The sequence below is a fragment of the Chiloscyllium punctatum genome, chromosome 6 (genome assembly GCF_047496795.1).
Source record: "Chiloscyllium punctatum isolate Juve2018m chromosome 6, sChiPun1.3, whole genome shotgun sequence".
In the NCBI taxonomy this organism is placed as follows: Eukaryota; Metazoa; Chordata; class Chondrichthyes; order Orectolobiformes; family Hemiscylliidae; genus Chiloscyllium; species Chiloscyllium punctatum.
The window spans coordinates 64523072-64544913 of NC_092744.1; positions in this window are offsets into that span (position 1 = coordinate 64523072).

Sequence of the window (21842 nt, forward strand, 5' to 3'; positions counted from 1 at the left end):
ATGCGCTGCCCGTGGGAGTGGTAGAGTCAGAATCATTGGCGACCTTTAAGCGGCATTTGGATAGGTACATGGATGGGTGCTTAATCTAGGTTAGAAGTTCGGCACAACATCGTGGGCCGAAGGGCCTGTTCTGTGCTGTATTGTTCTATGTTCTATGTTCTATGTTCTAAAAAGATTTTTCACTTTGTGAGATGCATTACATGCGGCCTTTAGTAAGATGGCACGTTCTGCCTTTTGGATAATGGATAGAGCATTACATGGTACCAGTTATACCTAGCTCCTCCTCTTGCTCTTGGCCTTCACTTATCCTCAGACAAAATTAATCAGTTATGGTTTGGAATGTAGATTATGAAAGTATGATTCATAAGCATATGAACCCTGCATTATCTAAGGAGAATTGAGTTTAAATGAAAGTTTAGGTTTACATGCAAAATATTAAGGTTTCTGATTTTCTTTCAAAAATGTCATTTTGTGCATTGTTATACCACTGGTATGTCAAAAAGCCAAATTGCTAACTCATTAATCTACTTTTAAAAATGAGTGATATTAGTTCCAATATTTCTGAAGATAGGTAAGTGGGTGGTTTCTTGGCAGACTGGCATTGGAGGGCTTGGAATTTTCAGCATTCCTTGCATGGGACAGGATTCCTCCTCTTTTCAGAAGGTACTTTAAAACTAGAAAAGTTGCTTTCAACTACATATTTACAAATAAAACAGCTAGATGATATGTTCTACATTTTAGTTTATCTGCCAGAGTGGACTATTAGCAATGCAGCAAACTGTTACACTCGCTGTTACACTCCATCATTGGGGAAACAGCCCACTTCGCTGAAAGTGGAAGGGATACATAAATATAGCGAACAATTCCATTTTTCAGGCAAAATTTCATTGTGACTGAAGAACTAGTAGAAATTCTTTGGTTCATGTCTGTCTCCTGCTCTCTGTTGGATATCCAGAAACTTGAAGAGAAAATCTAGTGCAATATCGAGATAAAGGGTTAAAATGAGACCCCGAATGCTCTCTCAGGTGGACAAACATTTTTACTTTCGAGGAGAGTTGGAGAATTCTTTTCTGCATTTTGTGCGATATTGATCTCTGAACCTACATTATTAAAACATATTATCTGGAGATCACCTCATGTTGTCTGTGGACATTTGCTATGTGAATATTAACAACTGTTTCCTTAATTACAAAAGTGACAATATTTCAAAATCCCACTTGGCTGCAAATGATTTTGTATATTTTTAAGCTTATAAAATAAGGGGGCATGGTGGCTCAGTGGTTAGCACTGCTGCCTCACAGCGCCAGGGATCTGGGCTCGGTTCCAGCCTCAGGTGACTGTGTGGAGTTTTCACATTCTCCTCGTGTCTGTGTGGGGTTCCTCTGGGTGCTCCAGTTTCCTCCCACAATCCAAAGATGTACAGGTTAGGTGAATTGGCCTTGCTAAACTGCCCATAGTGTTCAAGGATGTCCAGGTTAGGTGCATTAGTCAGGGGTAAATATAGGGTAGGGGGAAATGGGTCTGGGTGGGTTTCTCTTCAGAAGGTTAGTGTGGACTTTTCCACGCAGTAGGGATTCTATTCTATGAAACTTTGCTGTGTAAAAGAAAGTTCTTTATTTACAGTTATACTGTCAAATTCTTTAAATAAAAATCCCTGCAGATCAATTAACTTTTCCTTGATTTTTTTTACATTAACACCAATGGAATAAATGAAAAATTCAAATGTCTCTATTCAGACACATTCAGAATTAGCAAATTAGATGTTAGTGCCACTGATTTGATGTGGTAACTAATTAAGTCAAACATTCTTGAAAACTGGCAACTTTGAAACACTAATAATGCTGTTTCACAGACTAGAGGAATGAGACAAAGTTTATCAATGTTGGATTTAACTCCCCTGAGTTTCATAAAAATCAGGCTAGTGGTTGGGATAGTGAAAGTAGACCATGGGTTCAATTTCATTCTTTATCTGGATGCCTGCAGTTTCAAATAGGAAATGGGAATCTGCTCACTTTCAGACCACATATAACTCATTTATGGTGGACTGTTGAATTTATTACCAATAGCTCTTGATAAATCTTATTTCTCCCATCAGTCATTTCTCTGACAATTTTGAGTGGGTCAAGCTGATTGATATGCAGAACAGTAACCAAGTTTTATTGATCAAGAGCAATTGTAAATGTATACACATCCTTTAGGATGCATTGAGTTTGAATATTTACATTTACCTATGTAATATGCTCTTTGCTAGAAATTGGTAAAGACTCAAAACAGTTTGAAGAAAAATTAGCGATTTACTTGCCTTATATACGTTTGTATTTACATTTTAGTATTCTATGCTTATTTCAATTATTGCAAACCAATTACAGCACTTTCCCCAGCTGTCAATTTGATTGATTGTGAGAAAGAACTTGCATTCATATCGCACCTTTAACATCACCTAGGCATTCCAAGACACTTAATAGCCAATGAAGTACTTTGGATGTGCAGTCAATATTGTAATGTAGACCAAATAAATAGCCGCTTTGCATGTTACAAAGAAGTTCCCACAAACAACAATGGGAAAATAACCAGGTACTTTGTCCTGGTGATGTTGATTAAGGAATGAATATTGACTTGGAGTGGAAAGATATGGGGATAGAGATAAACGAAATAGGAGAAGATGAAGCTTGTGACAAGTAGAAATGTTAGTATGGTCCAGCTGGGCTGAATGGCCTTTTTTTGAGCTACGTAAATTATTCAAGGTAATTTTATGCAGTTCACACATGGTTAACTTGCTTTCTTAATTTTTCAAAATGGGGTCAGTCATCTTAACATTTGGCTAACACCATTACTGAGGTGGGTGCCATTTCAAAAGAGGCCTCCTATTGGGATTCCAAAGTGTTTACCTATTTCAGGTGTAACACCTTTCTTTAACATGGAAATCAGGGTTTAAAACATAAATGAGTTCTTAAGTCAAAACTTTAACTTTGTTTTTCTCTCCATGGATACGGCCAGAACTGCTGAATTTCTCCAGCACTTTCTGTTTCTGTTTGTTTCAAAACTCCAGCATCCACAGTTCTATGTTTTATCCTCAAGTACCATTGTCAGATTGAACTGATAAAGCCTTCTCACAGACTTCAATCTGTTCCAGGAGAGAGAGAATGAAAGCGATTCACAGTGTAAGTGTAGAATGTGTCTAGGCTCAAATATACTGTAGGCACTGCCAGCCTCTATGCTTACCATATGCTATACTGGGACAGTGAGGCAACTTTTACTGTGAGAAGTGCCTTTTCTCCTCTAACTTTCCCAACATGGAAGCTGCCTCAGTGGTGTTACTATCCAAATGCACCAATTGTTATTCAAATAAAGTAGAAGCAATTCCTAGCGATTCATCATCCCATTAAAAAAGGTTTCTAGTCACTGGCTTCTTATAATCCAAGAAATCTTGCTTATTTGTACATTTCTATACCTACGTAATAAAGACATAGTGGCATATAAGCTCTCGCTCAAAATAATTATGCATTAGCATTTCAGCATACTTTGCTATAGGTTTAGTATATGCTAAAATGCTGATGTTACATTGATTGGCCGTATGTTATGATATGAACTTAACTAACACGATATTAGAATATTATAAATGGTGCAATGGTTTATATACTATGCACAGTAGAATATAAACCACCTGGACATTAATATTAAAGTTATTTGAATAATAATCATATTGCAATAGGAATTGCTTTCCCTTTTTATAGAGGAAATCCATCCAGTACACCTGGCTTTTAATTATATTCAAGAATTTTGGAAGGATTGCACTGACTAGTCAAAGAATGAAATATAATTTTGATAACTTAAGATATAAATTAGTAGCTTACCTTTTTTGTTACATGATTACTGCAAAATGTCTTCATTACTGAAGAGTGGTAGGTTTGGAACATGGAGAATGTGATTCAAAACTATGGGTTAAGAATGGCAAGTTGGTGCCTGCTAATGTAGTATTTTATACATGTTTTTCCATGCTGAATGACTTTGCATATCTGTGGTACCTCTTGCACAGAATGGTGCTATTCAGTGACCATAACTTTTAACTTTTCAAAACGTTTTAAAGTCACCATCGATATGAGTTACATAGGAGTTGGAGCTGTACTCCTACAGGAAGATGAGGATGGGATTGAACTGCTAGTTGTTTACTTTTTGAAGAAAATCAACTTCCACTAGAGGAAATACTCCACAATCGAAAAGGAACTATTGAGTTCGGTACTGGCCTTACAACATTTTAATGTGTAGATCACGAATAATGTGTTGGGGACGATTATGTACACTGACCACAATCCACTTACACTCTTAGAATGTTTTAAAGATAAGAATATGAGACTATTTTGTTGGAGTCTTATGTTCCAGATTTTTAATTTAAAAATCATACATGTAATCGCAGATGCGTTATCGTGGATTTAACTGATAGAGTTTAGATGAGATTTGTCTTTAATGTTTTTAAATTTTTTTATACATAACATTAAATAAAGACAAATCTCATCTAAACTCTTTTATATATATATATATAAATGGGAAGAATTTAAGGTGAACTTATATTAAAATGATCTATATGTTAGGGTAATGTGTTTAAAAAGTAGAGAAAAAAATGAAGCCATCTTTTCATTATGATGGTTCATTTTTTCTTAAAGGGTGGCGGGTGTTATGAAGATATGGGTGAACTTTACCTTTTAAGAGAGTTAAAAGCTAGCAGTGACAGCACCAGGTGTTCTCAATAAGACACATGTGCTCTAGCTACTGGACCAGCTGGCTGCCTGGAAATGACAAGAAACAGATTTGAATGAGGCCGATCAGGTTAAATTATACCCTGAAAAATACAAAATTCCAATCAAGTTTGAATTGAGTATACTGACAATCTTAAAAGCCAATGAAACAATCCGACGCTCTGGGGTATAAGATCAAGGAAAAATTGAACAGTTTGGAGGAGAACTGCCAAGCATGTAAACTGCCTGCCTGAAAAATAGCTCTTTTAAATGGTACCTTTCTGATCAGTAACCTGTGATGCAAAAATCCTAAAAAGAAGAAAAGAAGACACTGGAAGATCCTAATAGAAGAACTGAAAGCTGCTTGGTTTTGAGATAAGAAATTTCGTTTTGTAAATCTCAATTGGGAGTTTTATCAGAATAGTATTTATAGAAGGGAAGGTAAAAGGTAGGTTAGAGTAAGGACTTGTACATAGTTGTCAGTAAATTATTCTCTGTTATACTTTAAGAAATAGAGTTGTTAATTTTTACTTTAAATAGTTAGAGTCATAGAGATGTACAGAATGGAAACAGATGCTTCGCTCCAACCCATCCATGCCGACCAGCTATCACAAGCCGATCTAGTCCCACCTGCCTGTCCCAGACCATATCCCTCCAAACCCTGCCTATTCATATACTCATCCAGATGCCTTTTAAATGTTGCAATTGTACCAGCCTCTACCACTTCCTCTGGTTGCTCATTCCATACACCTCTGCGTGAAAAAGTTGCCCCTTAGGTCCCTTTTATATTTTTCCTATGCCCTCCAGTTCTGGACTCTCCGACCCCAGGGAAAAGACTGTGTCTATTTATCCTATCCATGCCCCTCATAATTTTATAAACCTCTATAAGGTCACCCCTCAGCCTCTGATGCTCCCGGGAAAACAGCCCCAGCCTGTTCAGCCTCTCCCCACAGCACAAATTCTCCAACCCTGGCAACATCCTTGTGAATCTTTTCGGAACCCTTTCAAGTTTCACAACATCTTTCCGATTGAAAGGAGACCAGAATTGTATGCAATATTCCAACAGTGGCCTAACCAATGTCCTGTACAGCCGTAACATGACCTCCCAACTCCTGTACCCAATACTCTGACCAATAAAAGAAAGCATACCAAATGCTTTCTTCACTATCCTATCTACCCGCGATTCCACTTTAAGGGAGCTATGAACCTGCACTCCAAGGTCTCTTTGTTCAGCAACACTCCCTAGGACTTTACCATTAAGTGTATAAGTCCTGCTAAGATTTGCTTTCCCAAAATGCAGTACCTTGCATTTATCTGAATTAAACTCCATCTGCCACTTCTCAGCCCATTGGCCCATCTGGTCAAGATCCTGTAATCTGAGGCAACCTTCTTCGCTGTCCACTACACCTCTAATTTTGGTGTCATCTGCAAACTTACTAACTGTACCTCTTATGCTCGCATCCAAATCATTTATGTAAATAGTAGAGAAATAGTAGAGAACCCAGCACCGATCCTTGTGGCACTCCACTGTCTTCTACCTTTGAGCCAATTCTGTATCCAAATGGATAGTTATCTCTTTATTCTGTGAGATCTAACCTTGCTAACCAGTCTCCCATGGGGAACCTTGTCGAACGCCTTACTGAAGTCCATATAGATCACATCTACCGCTCTGCCCTCATCAATCATCTTTGTTACTTCTTAAAAAAACCCAATCAAGTTTGTGAGACATGAGTTCCCATGCACAAAGCCATGTTGACTATCCCTAATCAGTCCTTGCCTTTCCAAATACATGTACATCCTGTCCCTCAGGATTCCCTCCAACAACTTGCCCACCACCGACTTCAGGCTCACTGGTCTATAGTTCCCTGGCTTGTCCTTACTATCGTCTTAAACAGTGGCACCACGTTTGCTAACCTCCAGTCTTCCAGCACCTCACCTGTGACTATCGATGATACAAGTATCTCAGCAAGAGGCCCAGCAATCACTTCTCTAGCTTCCCACAGAGTTCTAGGGTACACCTGATCAGGTCCTGGGGATTTATCCACCTTTATGCGTTTCAAGATATCCAGCACTTTCTCCTCTGTAATGTGGACATTTTACTAGATGTCACCATCTATTTCACTACTTTCTATATCTTCCATATCCTTTTCCACAGTAAATACTGATGGAAAAGTAATTCTTGGCCACTCAAATCTTTACAGATTACTGCATTGGATAAATCTTTTCTGCATTGCTCATTTTAAATTAAGCAGGAAGGTCTATCCCGTGTCGTAACACATTCCTTTCTTGAACTTTTAACAGTCTTTGTATTCTATCAAATGTGAAGATTCCTTTCACAATGGCTTTTGGCAAGTTTTTTATCTTTATGGCAAACAGTGATCATAAACTGGCAAATGGTCTATCAGAAAAATACATAGGCTTCTCTGATGTGCACACCTTACCTTCAATAGCAAAGATTATTTACAAGCATGTTATTTTCATATCATAACTTCTGTGTTTTCCATACACTCTTCAGCAAAAATGCATTAAACATTATCTACATTTGGAGAAGAATGGACACATTAGGTACAGTCAGAATGACTTTACTCAGGGGAGGTCTTGTCTTACAAATTTGATTGAATGTTTTGAGGAAGTGACAAAGATGATTGATAAATGTAAAGCAGTGGATGACATCGACTTTACTAAAGCATTTGACAAGGACTCTCATGGTAGGTTGGTCCAGAAAATTTAGTCACATGGGATCCACAGTGAGTTGGTAAGTTTGATACAAAGTTTTCTTGGCCATAGAAAACATAGGGTAGTTGTGGAAGGGTGTTTTGTCTGATTGGAGGTCTGTGACCAGTAGTGTTCTGTAAGGATCAGTGTTGATCAGGAACTCTGTTACTTTGTAATATACCTGTATGTAAGTGACTTCAAGGTGGAAAATGCAGGTGCACTGAATAGTAGGTTTGCAGACAACACAAAACTTGGTGGAGTTGTGGATAGTGAGGAAGGTTATCAGGAGATATAAGATATAGATTGGTTAAAAAGTAGGACAGAAAAAATAGCAGATGGAGTTAAATCTAGACAAGTGTGAAATGATGCAATTAGGGAGGTCAAATGTAAGACAAAAGTGTACTATTAATGGCAGAAAGCTTAGAAGTATTGATATACAGGGGGATTTTGGATTCAAGTTCATAGCTCCCTCAAGTTGGCAGCGTAAGTGGATAAAATGGTAAAGGAAGCATATGGCATTTTTGCCTTCATCAGTTGGGCCACTGAGTCATGTTGCAGCTGTGTAAAACATTGAATTAGGCCACATTTGGAGCACTGTGTGCAGTTCTGGTCCCCACACTACAGGAAGGATGTGGAAGCTTTGGAGAGCATGGAAAAGAATTATAATAGGATGATACTTGAATTCAATGTATTAGCTTTAAGGAGAGGTAGGACAAACTTTGACTGTTTTCACTAGAGCGTCGAAGGCTGAGGGACAACCTGATATAAGCATATAAAATTATAAGACTTAAGGACATGCTGGTGGTCAGAGTCTTTTTTTCCCCGGGTGGTAATGACAAATTCTAGGGCGTTAGTTTAAGGTGAGAAGGGGGAAAGTTTAAAGGAAATGCACGTGGAATCTTGTTTACACAGAGGATGATGGGTGGCTGGAATGCACTTCCAGGGAAAGTTGTGGAAGCCAATAAGATAGGCAAAAGTGAGGACTGCAGATGCTGGAAACCAAAGTTTAGATTAGAGTGGTGCTGGAAAAGCACAGTAGGTCAGGCAGCATCCGAGGAGCAGGAAAATTGACGTTTCAGGCAAAAGCCCTCCATTCCTGATGAAGGGCTTTTGCCCGAAACATCGATTTTCCTGCTCCTCGGATGCTGCCTGACCTGCTTTGCTTTTCCAGCACCACTCTAATCGAAGTCAATAAGATAGCAAAGTTCAAGAGTTGTTTAGACAGAGACATGAAGAGGCAGAGAATATGACTTGGAGGTGCCAGTTTTGGACTGGGGTGGGCAAAGTTAAAAATTTCACAACCCCAGGTGATAGTCTAACAGGTATATTTGGAACACTTGTTTTCGGAGTGCTGCTCCTTTCTCAGGTGGTTGTGGAGAATAAGATCATAAGACACAGAATTTATAGCCAATGAGTACAGTGTCATGGAGTTGTGGTGATACATTAAACAATTTTAGAATCACGTTTTTCATCTTTTAGAATGGGATGTGTTGGTTTCTGCTCTTTGATACATAAATCCCAGAACTTCTTTCAAATTACATTCTCAAGAAAGGTCTATCTTTTTCTCACAATAGGTGCCATTTCAGCTCAGACCATGCTTTAAGGTGTGAGGTCTGTCTGTGTCTTAATGTTGAGTTAGACTGGTTCTATTTCGAAGGTGGGATTTATAGTGTTTCACATGGATTCCTGTAGTTTTTGAGCAAAACGAAGTGTAATTCTGAAAAAAACAAGTTCACCCCATACATTTCTATGTGCACGCAAGTTGGAGAGACAGAGTGAGTGTGTGCATGTGAGTGTGCGCATGTGGGTGTAAGTGCATGTGATACAGTGCGTGTATATATGTGTGTGAGTGATATGGACCACGTGCCACCTAACAGGATTAGTTTAAAATGGCTCATGGTTAGCACAGACATGGTGGGATGAAGGGCCTGTTCCTGTGCTGTACGGTTCTATGTTCTATGTAAGGAATAAATGGATTGAAACTAGAAAGCAGGTCAATAATATTGATGATGTCAAGTTTTCACTTTTTAAAAATTGCGCATCAAATAATAAACATAAGGTAGGTTGTTGGACAGCAATAGGAAACAAAGAGTAGGAATAAATGGATTTTTTTCTGAATGGCAGGCAATGAGTAGTGGGGTACTGCGGGGGATGGTACTGGGATCCCAGCTGTTCACAATATATGTTAATGATCTAGATGAGAGAATTAAATGTAATATCTCAAAATTTGCAGATAACACAAAGCTAGGTGAAAGGGTGAGCTGTAAGGAGTATGCAAATACTTCAGTGTGATTTGGGCAGGCTGAATGAGTGGGCAAATACATGACAGATGCAGAATAATGTTTGTAAATGTGAGATTATACACTTTGGTAGCAAAAATTGGAAAGCAATTATTTATGAACGGCTGTAAATTGAGAGGGGGGAATGACCTGGGGGTTCTCTTGCACCAATCTCTGAATGTAGGTGCAGTAGACAGTAAAGGAGGGAAGCCATGTATTGATCTTCAAAGCAAGATGATTTGAGTACAGGAACAATACGTCTTATTGCAATTATATGGGGCATTGGTGATGCTGCACCTGGCATATTGTGTGCAGTTATAGTCTTGTTCTTGCTGTAGAAGGAATACAGTGAAGGGTTACCAAATTGATTCCTTGGATGACAGAACTGATGTAGAGGAGAGATTGAGCTGGTTAGGATTATATTCACTGGCATTTAGAAGAATAAGGGAGGGCATATCAAATAAATCTCTACAATTCCAACAGGGTTAGACAGGTTAGATGCAGGCAAGGTCTTCCCGATGGTGAGGGAAGTCCAGAACCAGGAGTGAAAGTTTAAAGCTAAGAGGTAAACCTTTTAGGACTGAGATGAGGAGAAATTTATTCACCCAAACAGCAATGACCCTGTGGAATTTTCTGTCACAAAGTGATTGAGACCAAAGCATTGTGTTTTCAAGAAGGAGGTACAGAGAGCTCTTGCGGTTAATGGGATTCAGGGATATTGTGGGAGAGCGGAATTAAAGTATTGAGCTGAGTGATCAGCCATGATCATATTGAATGGTGGAGCAGATTCAAGGGGTTGAATAGCCTGCTCTTGTCTTCTAAGTTTCTATGTTACTGGGGATGCTTAGTAAATACTTTTTAAGGTAGTTATTATAGATTCAGAAGGAGAACCCTTCTTGGTTTCTCTGAGGAAATATTTGAGGTGGACAGTAAAAAGCTTTTATGATATAGCAACATGATTTTCATGTTTCTATCACTTTGTTTCAAAATACATGGTGGCAATGGGACCAGAAAATGACATGGAAATTTGATGTGCTGACTTCCCACTTGTCTCTCATCAGCTACTATTTTTAGGTGGTTCTTGATCCTGACAGTGGGGGATTTGCAAGAAACAGTTTCATGAAGAAACAGCAAATCAGGGTTATATAATATAGTTAAACCAAGGATGCCACTGTTGTCTCTGATTGTATTGCCATTTCCAGGCTTGTTGTCACCTCATAAACCAAGATAACCGAGGCAATGAGTTGGTCACTGAGTGTAGTGAAAGAAATCTTAGCTGCACTTTGGAATTATTGCAAGCAAGCTTGGCATCCATTTATATCCATCCATGTGTTTTGAGTTTTAAGGTTTCCATTATAAGTTTTTTTGTCGTTTTATTTCACAAAATGTCATTCCATGCCTTTAAAGCATCACTATGAGTCTATAAAGATCATCTGCAGTGCCAGATTTCCTTTTGATAGAGCTGCCTAAAAAGAGCATGTTTCAGTTCAGGCAGCTTACCAGGTTTATTTACATGAGACAGACCATGAAAATGGCTTGGACCATGCTGGCTCCATTGGTGTCGATGAAATACAAACCCAGCTCTGTCCAACACTTACAAAAATGATGATTTTACCTCCAAGTACAAAACTGAGCACAGGAGTTCACTCTTCCAAAATACTTCCAGAAATCTTTCAAAATACCCAATACAACACCATAGGATGTACATGCACATGCAAGTGAGTATATAATTTTTTATAGACCAATTAGAGAAAAATACTATTCACCTATCAATCATAGAAATGTATAATGTGTTTCTCAGAAAAAGAGACAAGCTATCATTTTCATCTTACACTCACCAGGACAGAATGACGGGAATACCAAATCTCAAAGCAAACAATAACCATTATTTTTTAACTTGACATGTCAGATTACAAAGGGTATTCTATTGTCTCAATAGGATTGCAATTATAGTTACATCATTGTAGTAATCTTATGAAAATGTTGTTGCTCACTTCCAGCGATACGTACTTGCATCTTTTTTACTCTTGTTCCTAACTGGGTTAAGATGGTGATTGGACATAATCTGAATCACTGTAAACATTATATTGCTTGACTTTCTCATAAAACTTAACAAAGATGATTGTTTTCATCCTTAATATTGAATAGTGTGTTCTTGGAAAAAATAGTGTAAAACCATTACAGAAAACAGGACATAAATGCAGACTCTCTGACCATACCCAATTTATATCCAAGAAAACTGGATAAGACCAAATGCAGATACACAGCTGACAATCCTTTTTAAAAATTGTATTTCAGAATGAACTTGTTTCTGTTCATTAATAAAGGGGATGGCTTCAAGAATGGAATACTGTTTTAACTTTGCCAGCTCGTGATAAGATCAGACGTGTAGGGATGTATTTGCGGTTTTGCAAGTGCAGCATATGTGAAAAATGGCCCTACCTGCTGCTGTGCCAATTTCCTGTCTCCATCGCATCCTCAGACTATTTTTGTATAGATTGGATGGGGCTACCCAACGTGATATAACAGGCAGCTAGCATGAGTGGTTCAGAATCTGTTGAGGCCAATTGAAGGAAGTCAACAGAATTTTCCCAGTCAGCTAACCAGGAGATTTCTGCATATGTGATAGGGAGGCAAACTGAGGTGAAAGTGAGGACCGAAGATGCTGGAGATCAGAGCTGAAAATGTGTTGCTGGAAAAGCGCAGCAGGTCAGGCAGCATCCAAGGAACATGAGAATCGACGTTTCAGGCATAAGCCCTTCTTCAGGAATGCGGATAGTATCGATGTTTCGGGCATAAGCCCTTCCTCATTCCTGAAGAAGGTCTTATACCCGAATGTCGATTCTCCTGTTCCTTGGATGTTGCCTGACCTGCTGCGCTTTTCCAGCAACACATTTTCAGGCAAACTGAGATGCCTGAAAGGAACCTTTTAGCAGCAGATGGGTGGCCAGCTCTCCAGGGAGGCTCAGAAGCTCATTCTGCCTGCCTGGAGGCAAGATCCTATTTTAAAATACAAACAGAAAGTACTGGCAAAACTCACCCGGTCTGGCAGCATCTGTTGAGAGTTAAGGTTTCGAATCAAACGGCGCTTCATCAGTTCCAGACACAGCTGTTTCTCCAGAATGGTGCTGATATTATCACCAAATATTTCAGGCATTTTCCAATATTCGTAGCATGGCACAGTGACTCAGTGGTTAGCACTGCTGTCTCACAATGCCAGGGACCTGGGTTTGGTTCCCGCCTCGAGTGACTGTGTGGAGTTTGTGCATTCTCCTAGTGTCTGCATGAGTTTCCTCTGGGTGCTCCAGTTTCCTCTCACAGTCCAAAGATGTGCAGGTCAGGTGAATTGGCCATGCTTAATTGCCCCATAGTGTTATGTGCATCAGCCAGGGGTAAACGTAGGAGAATGGGTTTGGGTGAGCTACTCTTTGGAGGGCTGGTGTGGACTTGTTGGGCCGAAGGGCACTGTATCAAATCTAATCTAATTTCTTTCTTATGCATGTGAGACTTGTTAAGATGATTACGTTTTGAACTATTTCTTTGAATTTAAGGTAAGATAGAAGGTCCTGAAAAATGGGATGATGAAATCATTCTAAGATCTACCCAGGGACAGACCAATGTGATTCAGCTTTCAGAATGATAATCACGTTTTCATACCTTGACACAAAGGAGGATCAGCTGGTCATTTTGGACTCAGTGAACAGGTGACATTGAGAGGATGATCAAATCATTGCTGGACAATGCAGAGAAAAGGATAGTTTTCTATTAATCATGTGAGATGATGGCAAAAGAAATGATCTTCTCTCTGAAGAAATTTAAGGATCAAGGTAACGCACGCGTGTTCCTTGGTTTGAGAATTCAGTCTGTGAATACTCAGCAAGCAGAGAGACGTGACTTTCAAAGGACACTTGATGACTCATTCTGGTATGACAGGGAGAAAGGAGCCTGCTGAAATGTTGGGACTTACTCAACAAGGCTACAGTATTGCCAGGAGTATGATGTAACATACAAATGGATTGTGAAGGATTTTCATTGGAGTTAATTAATTAATGGAGAAGGATCTTTTTCTATCATTTAATATATTACTTGCATATTAATTAAAGATTACTCCATGTTGATATTTCTTTGATCAGTACCTGTCCACCACCAAAAAATTCATATCTTGATTCAGAAGTTATTAGTCTCATGGGGGTCATAAAAAATAAATTTTGTCATGTTTATTCCATTTTTTTTAGCATCATCATCATTTAAGGGCTGGATTTAATTTCTCTACCACTCTATTTCAAAACAACATAGAGCAAAGAAGTATTTTTCTTTATGCCAACTTCCTGCTAAAGCTCATGTGGACCGGTTGGACCTTGACTTAGAGAAACCTTTCCTTGATGGAAAGGCAGAAGAGACCATTGATGCACTGCATAGGATGGGACAAAGGCATCTTGCATCGGAAATATAGCATCAATCCTCTCACCAGCTTAATCCTGTCACTACCGCTCCTTCCCCAACCTCATCCCGTAGCATTCCTGCTAAAGTTAAAGATGAAAACTCCTCTGATAATATTTGCAGGAGACAATAGGAAGATTGAATTGATCCACTCAAAGTTTATAAGCACTCTACTAATTGAAAGACAACTTTCAAAATCTGCAAAATGTAAATTTGCTTAGATTCAGTGGAGAAAGTCTTGCTCTTTATATTAATCCAAGAACAGATATATTTAGAAGTGCTACAATAGTTGCAATGATTAATCCAAAAGGGATTGTGAGGCCCCACTTTCACAGTTTGTATTTGTGCTGAAAATCAAGATCAAGACTGCTTTGCTCCATGTCTGTCCTCCCAGAATGAGAAGAGTGTGAACTGAAACCTTATACAAATGAGCTGAGCCCATAATTAATTCTGACATCTCCATTCTTTGAAAATTGCTGGAAAAAAGGCAAACGTGAAATGTTATACTGAGGCCTTGTCTTGATGATATGTAACTGTTGTGAAAACACAATTAACTACATCAATTGCCACATATGCCAAGTATTCAGTAGAAAATTGAGAAGAATGCTGTTTTAAAAAAATTTTAAAATTGTGGGCTATGAACATGCTCAGAACAAATAAAATATGATTTTTTCCCCCCGGTTTTAGAGGAGAAACTGTTTTCTTTTATTTTCCTCACACGCAAAGCCTGTGAGAAATGCCAGTTGGCTGGTGGATGGGAACATGGAATGATCAGAGGTGAAGGGCTTCTGCCAGGAATTGAAGGTTGTGGTGTGGTTGTGGAAAGTGTTTTGTTAGAGTGGTGGAGGAAGCTTTGGGTTGGGAAAACTTAAACTTTCCTCCGGATTCCACAAGGAAAGTTTAGAAGTAAAATTGCAGATTTCTTTTCTCTTCCTTATGGAAATTCCCCTTTCTATTTAGGTAGCCTGGTATGACAGACACATTAGCTACTCCACACAGGCCTCTGGTTAATATTGCAGTCCAGCCCGGTGATGTTACTAGAGACAGAACCACATTGGGAATGAAGGGGACCATTGGTTCCAGTTCTCTTTGTGTCTCTGGGGCGGCAAGTTTCATCTGCCTGCCCTTTACCTTTGAAAGCATGGCAGAAGCCAAATAAGCATTTTTAAAAAAAGGCCTGAAGCCTGTCTGACTTGATTTTTGAGGAAGTCTCACAATAATTTTATTAATATAACAAGATGAAAAGACTTAATTCAATATCACACTCTTATGTAAAAGTCTATATATGTTATGAGAAGTTATCAGATCAGTAATGCATTGGCCCTACAAATATTTTCTTTCCAGAAAATTACAGTTCCAGGTCTTTTCATTTTCAGTTAGAGGAACTCCATTAAATACCATTCCTTTCACAATTTTGGAGTTTCAATGTGTTTTTAATCAGTTACAGCAGTAGAGGAGATTGTCGGCAATCTAAATATCCATCTGTTAAAGTTTTTTCGGCCATTTTTGCATTTCCTTTCTTTGCCATTTTTAAATTTATGCATCATGTTGTTGCTACTTTTGTTTCAGCAACCTAAGAATTTCTAGATGAGAAAAAAAGATCAAGTTCATCCGCTTCATCTTCTAAATGGTCATGTGATAATTAAATTGTTGACTGGCCGTAGCAATAAATCGCCATAAATTAGCCAAGGACACTCTTGGAGTGTCACGAGATCAGTGTTGGGCCTCAGCTACTTTAAACTATATGAATGATTTAGGTGAAGAAATAGAGCATAATATGTACAAGATTTCTAATGATATAAAGCTAGGTGGAAATGTAAGTCGTACTTAGGATACAAACAGGTTATAAAAAATACATAAAGAAATTAAGCAAGTAGGATTCCAGATGGCAGTTGGAATATAATTTGGGTAAGTGCAAAATTATTCACTTTGGTTACAAGGCTAGAAAAGCACAATTATTTTGGGAAGGTGTGGATCTTGCAAATTTGTATGTTTAAAGAAACTTGCAAATGCAAAGAATGAAGAATGTTAGCTTGAAGGTGCAGCAAGCAGTTAACAAGGCAAATAACATGCTGGCCTTTATAGCAAGGAGTTTAGAATACAGCATAAAGTTGTCTTGCTACAATTTTAGCTTGTAAATCAAAAAATAATGTGGGATGAGGAGGAAGTAACAGGTAATGTAATTAAAGGAGAACTGGTAGATTTACTACATTCAGATTTTCATTGGCATTTGACAAACAGCAATATCAAAGGTTATTACATGTAATTAGAGGTCATGGTGTTGGGGGTAAATTGTTAACATTGATAGAGGATTGATAAGCTACTACGAAGTTGCAACACGATGTGACTTGTGGTATGCCGTAGGAACTGGTCTGGAGCCTCATTTATTTGCAACTTATACTTGGGTAAATGAATTGACTGCATGGTTGCTGAATTTGCCGATGATACAATTTGAAACATAAGTTGTGAAAAAGATGGAAGGAATCTACAAAGGGTTATTGAGGTGTAAAGTCAGTGATTCAAAAAATGGGCAAATGGAGTATGATATGGGGAGCTGTATAAGTGTCCATTTTGACAGGAAAAAAGAAAACCATTGCGTCATGTTAGTGCTGAATTCTTTTCAGTCAGAGGGTCATTAGTTTGTGGAATTCTTTTCCACAGATTTAAGTGAAAGTTGGGTCATTGAATATAATCAAGTTTTGAATTAAATTTTTGACGAGCAAAGGAGGCAAGAGTTATGGTGAGCAGACAGAAGAGTGAAGTCAAGGCTACAATCAGATCAATCATGAACCACTTGAAGAGCAGACCAAGCTCAAGGTGCCAAATGGTCATCTTCTCCTCTTCATACTCATGTCCTTTTGAGTGACTTGGTAGTGTGTAATGTAGTTCTGCCAGTTTGTTTAAAATTATTTCTCTCCTTTAAAGAATTTTGTTTTAACTTTTCCTTCTTCAAAGTAACTTTGCTAGAGTAATAACATTTATCTTTTGACACATTTTTATTATCATCTTTTTCTTGAGTATTTTTTCAACTGTTCCTTCTTGTTGAATTTCATTCCTTCCTTCCCATTTGCATCTGTGGTAGAAACCCATCTTGCAAAAAGGCAGCCCATTGTCCATTGCACCTGGCACTTCATTCCATTGACTGCAATGGAACGGAATCTTTGATGTCGTGTATATGAACAAGTTTGTGTCACTGAAAAGAGACTAATTTTGGTCCCTCACCTTTGAATCTAACTTTGGGATTTTTACTGCTGCATTACATCTGTAGAATTTAAACGTTTGTTTTTCCAAACTCGTGCAAAATTCAGTAAAATGCTGGCAACACAGAGAGAGAAGAAAGGTTTTCATACTGAGCTAAGGTATTTATGTTAATATCACTCATTGAAAACAAGTGGAATTTCAAAAGATCTTATCAACTTCTTCAATTTCCAGAAGTCTTTGACAGTGAAGGTAGGCATTTTTACAATATATGACATTCCAGAAAACATTGTGAGGGTGCTGAAAGGTTTCCATGCAGGTTGTGAGTATGAAGTTGAAAAAGGCATCTCAATGACAGACTGGTTTGCAATGGAGACCCGTGTTGAACAGGATGTTTTAGTTCACCTTTGCTCTTTAAATGTGGCAGTAGACTAAAATAAGGTCAGGTTTGGATTGTAGGGGTTTGTGAATTATTATATTTTTTGATGTATGACAGGTCAATCTTGATGTGACTTTGCACTCATTATAGAAAAGAGTAATGGGATGCATTTGAAGCTGAACACTGGATTACAAAGCTGATAGCACGTAACTTATTATTAATAAAAGGAAAATATAGGGACTGGAGAAAATTGTACTCATAACATTACAGCTGATACATTTTTGAACTGGTCCAAATTAATCATTCAGTTGAGAAAAGCTATGAATTGGGCTTTACTAAAGGGAATGAATAGAGAATTCATTTTTATAGAGATGAAAAAAGCAGTGGCAGGTTGTAGGATAATACACATTTTAGGATTAGAGATAAAAGTGCACCATATTACTTAGACTTACAAGTTAATTACCCACAATGTTTTCAGTAGACCAAAACCAGAAATTAGCTTAACCCAATCAGCTGGTGGAAATTGTTATATTGTAACTGAATGTTCATGATTGAGATCAATTATTGAAATTGAAAGAATATAATTGACAGTGGCAATCAACCTTAATAACATCCAAAAAGACATATGGTCAAGGGCATTGATCTGAGGAAAAGCTTCACTGTCAGAAACCGAATGCAATTAAGCAAGATTAATTTAAGATAACATTTATACAATCTGGCATTGAAACTTCCATTTGATTTCTACTCTCAACTATCCAACAAATACCTGGGATTTAAAAGGCACACAAGCATGTTTGACATTGTTATTCACTCTACAACCTAGTGTGGCATAGAGCAGCAGCAGGAACATGGAAACATCATCAACTGCAAGTTCCTCTCCAAACAACACAGCATTCTGATTTGGAACTATATTATTGCTCATTCATGGACTGCATCAAAATCCTGGATCCCCCTTTCAAATAGTCCCCATCAAAATGGCCACTGCTGTAAACTACTGACAAGTTAAAACAACATGACTCAGGATGAAGTTATAGATACCCACTTCATCACCTGCAGCTCACCATTGGCAATGACAAAGGAATGTTTGGGTGTGTAACTGCACAAGGAAAATCGAAATCCCATCAAGGTTTGCACATAAAGGAGCAATACAAGAAAAAAGATAAAAACATGTTGCGAATTAAAAAAAAGGAAATCTCTGCCACTCAATTTGTAGTTCACTTCACTTTTCCAATTAATCCACCAATCTTCCTTCCCCTGCTGTGAGTAAAGACCACTCAACTCTCAGACTAATCACTATGGACCTGAAATGCTCATTATGGGTTCATTCAAACAGGGGCAGAACAGATGAACTCCAGAAGTGAGGTGACAGCAATTTCCCTCAAGGTCACTTGACTCAGTATGGCTTCAGGGAGCCCTATCAACACTATAGTCAATAGGTATCAGGGAAAACTCTCGATTGTTTGGAGTCATAGCAAACACAAAAAAACTTGGAGTGTTTGTTAGAGGTCAATCATTTCAGCTCCAGGACATTAATATGGAAATTTGTAAGTGGATATTTTTAAACAATCTGCTCAGACATATACAACGCATATTTGGGGCAGCTGGGACTTGAAGCCAGGCCTTCGGTCCAGAGGTAGGGACACTACCACTATGCCACAAGACTCATGAATTCCTCATGACAGCGTCATTGGCTTAACCATGTTGTGTTGCTTGATCAATAACTTTCAATTCATAATAAGGTCTGAAGTGGGAATGTTTGCCAATGATTGCACAATGTTCAATACCATTAAGAACTCCTCAGATACTGAAGGAAATCTGTCCAAATGCAGCAAAATCTGGACAATATACAGGTTGGTAGGCTGACAATAATAAGTAATATTGACAACAGTTAAGTACCAGGCAATGACAATCTCCGCAAAGAGGTATTTAATCTTTGCCCCTTGACATTCTTATCATCGCTGAATCCGCCATTAATAAGATCTTGGGCGTACCACTGACACAAAACTCAGCTGGATTCACAATATAAATAAAATGGCTAGAATAGCAAGTCAGATGCTGGGGATTCCATAACAAGTAATTCACCTCTTGACGCCCCAAAGTCTGTCTAAGATCTACAAGGCACCAGTGTGATGGAATATTCCCCACTTGCCTGGATGTCTAGTGCTCCAACAGCACTTGAGAAGCTTGACACACCAGGGACAAAGCAGCTTGTTTGATTGGCACCACATCCACAAATGTTCACTCCCTCCATCACTGATGCTTAGTCGTGACCCTGTGCATTAGCTACAAGATGAATTGCAGGAATTCACCATAGCTTTTTGAACAGCAACTTCCAAACCCACAACCTCCACCAGCGAGTAGAATGTGTAATAGATGCATGAGAACACCAGAATCTACATGTTCCTTTAGAAGCCACTTATCATCCTGACTTAGAAAGGTATCAGCATTTCTTCAGTGTCACTGGGTAAAGTTCTGGAACTCCCTTCATAATGGCATTGTAGGTATTCTTACGACAAGTTGACTGCACTTGTTCAAAAAAGGCAACTTTACATTATCATAGAATGAAAAATGCTAGCACAGTCAGTTAAACCTACATCCTCTGAATGACTTTAAAAAAACATTTTGCAAGGGACTGTGTCCCTGACTGGCCACCCCCACTGTCCTGCACATCCCTGAGTCTCACCACTGTGCCAACTCAAATCCTGGGGCAACAACCACTCTCTCCCACTTCCCCTGAGCTAGAGGACCAGGTGTATCAGGAGATTGAGACTGTCATTCCACACCGCTCCCAAGTCCCAGGCTGCTCTGAGCCACAAGATGCTTCCAGCATAATGTCCAGTTCTGACTGGCACTCCACTTGATGAAGGGGTGTAATCGGGGGAGGCCAGTAGGCAGGAGAAAGACAAAAAATGTAGAGGGGGTTGGGCATGGAAAAGAGCCCACGGGATATGATCAATCTTCTTTATCAGTTTACTTCCTTGTAACTTGCTTTCAATGACTTCATTTGAATTTTGCTTAGAGTTTTCAAAGAAATTTGTAATTTTGAGTTTGCAATTGATGTGCTTGGAACCCTGTGTCATTTCATTTCAGACTTCAAAAGATCATGACTAGATGTCAAATAATGGCTGAATTAATGTGTTGGCATGTGCATTGATTCTTGTATATGATATAGCAGAATAAGTTTACCATTTGGCCCTTTCAATCTGTTCCCCCATTCAATAATATCATGGCTAATCTGATCATCCTTGACTCCATCTTTGAGCCCTTTTCCATAACCCTTGCCACCGTTACTGATTAAAAATCTGTCTATCTCAATCCTGAATATGCTTAACAATCCAACTGCCACAGGTCTCTGCAGTAAAGAGTTCCACAGATTCATTACCTTGAGGGAAGAAATTCCTCCTCATGTCTGTTTTATAAGGGCAATGTTTTATTCTGAGATTAGAAGTAGGACCTGGTCCTAGATTCTCCCAAAATGGGAAACAACCTCTCAACATTTGCCCTGTCAATTATCCTAAAATCCTTCTTTGTTTGAATAAGATCTCCTTTCATTCTTCTAAACTCCAATGAATATAAACACAACCCAACTCAAACTTTCCTCATAAGAAAATCCCTCTGTACCTGGGATCAACCTCATGAACCTTCTCTCGACTGCCTTATTCACTAGGATAGCTTTTCTTAGATAAGGAAATCAAAATTATTCACAGTATTTCAGTTGTGACCTAACTAGTGCCTTATATTGTTTTAGCAAGACGTCTCCATTTTTATACTTCACTCCTTTTGAAATACAGGCTGACATTCCATTTGTCTTCCCTATTACTGATTGAACTTGACATTTATAACGCAATGACAGTTAAGAGTCAATCGTATTGCTCTGGATCTGGAATCATATGTTGGCCAGACCAGGTAAGCAGATTAACTTCCCTAAAGGACATTTTACATAAAGTAACAGATGAAGGTAAAAAAGGTGGATGTTGCCCATATGAACTTTAGGAAAGCTTTTAACAATATATCACAAATGGCTGGTGAACAAAACTGACTCTAGTGATGTAAAAGTGTCAGAGACAGCTTAGAGTCATAGAGATGTACAGCACGGGA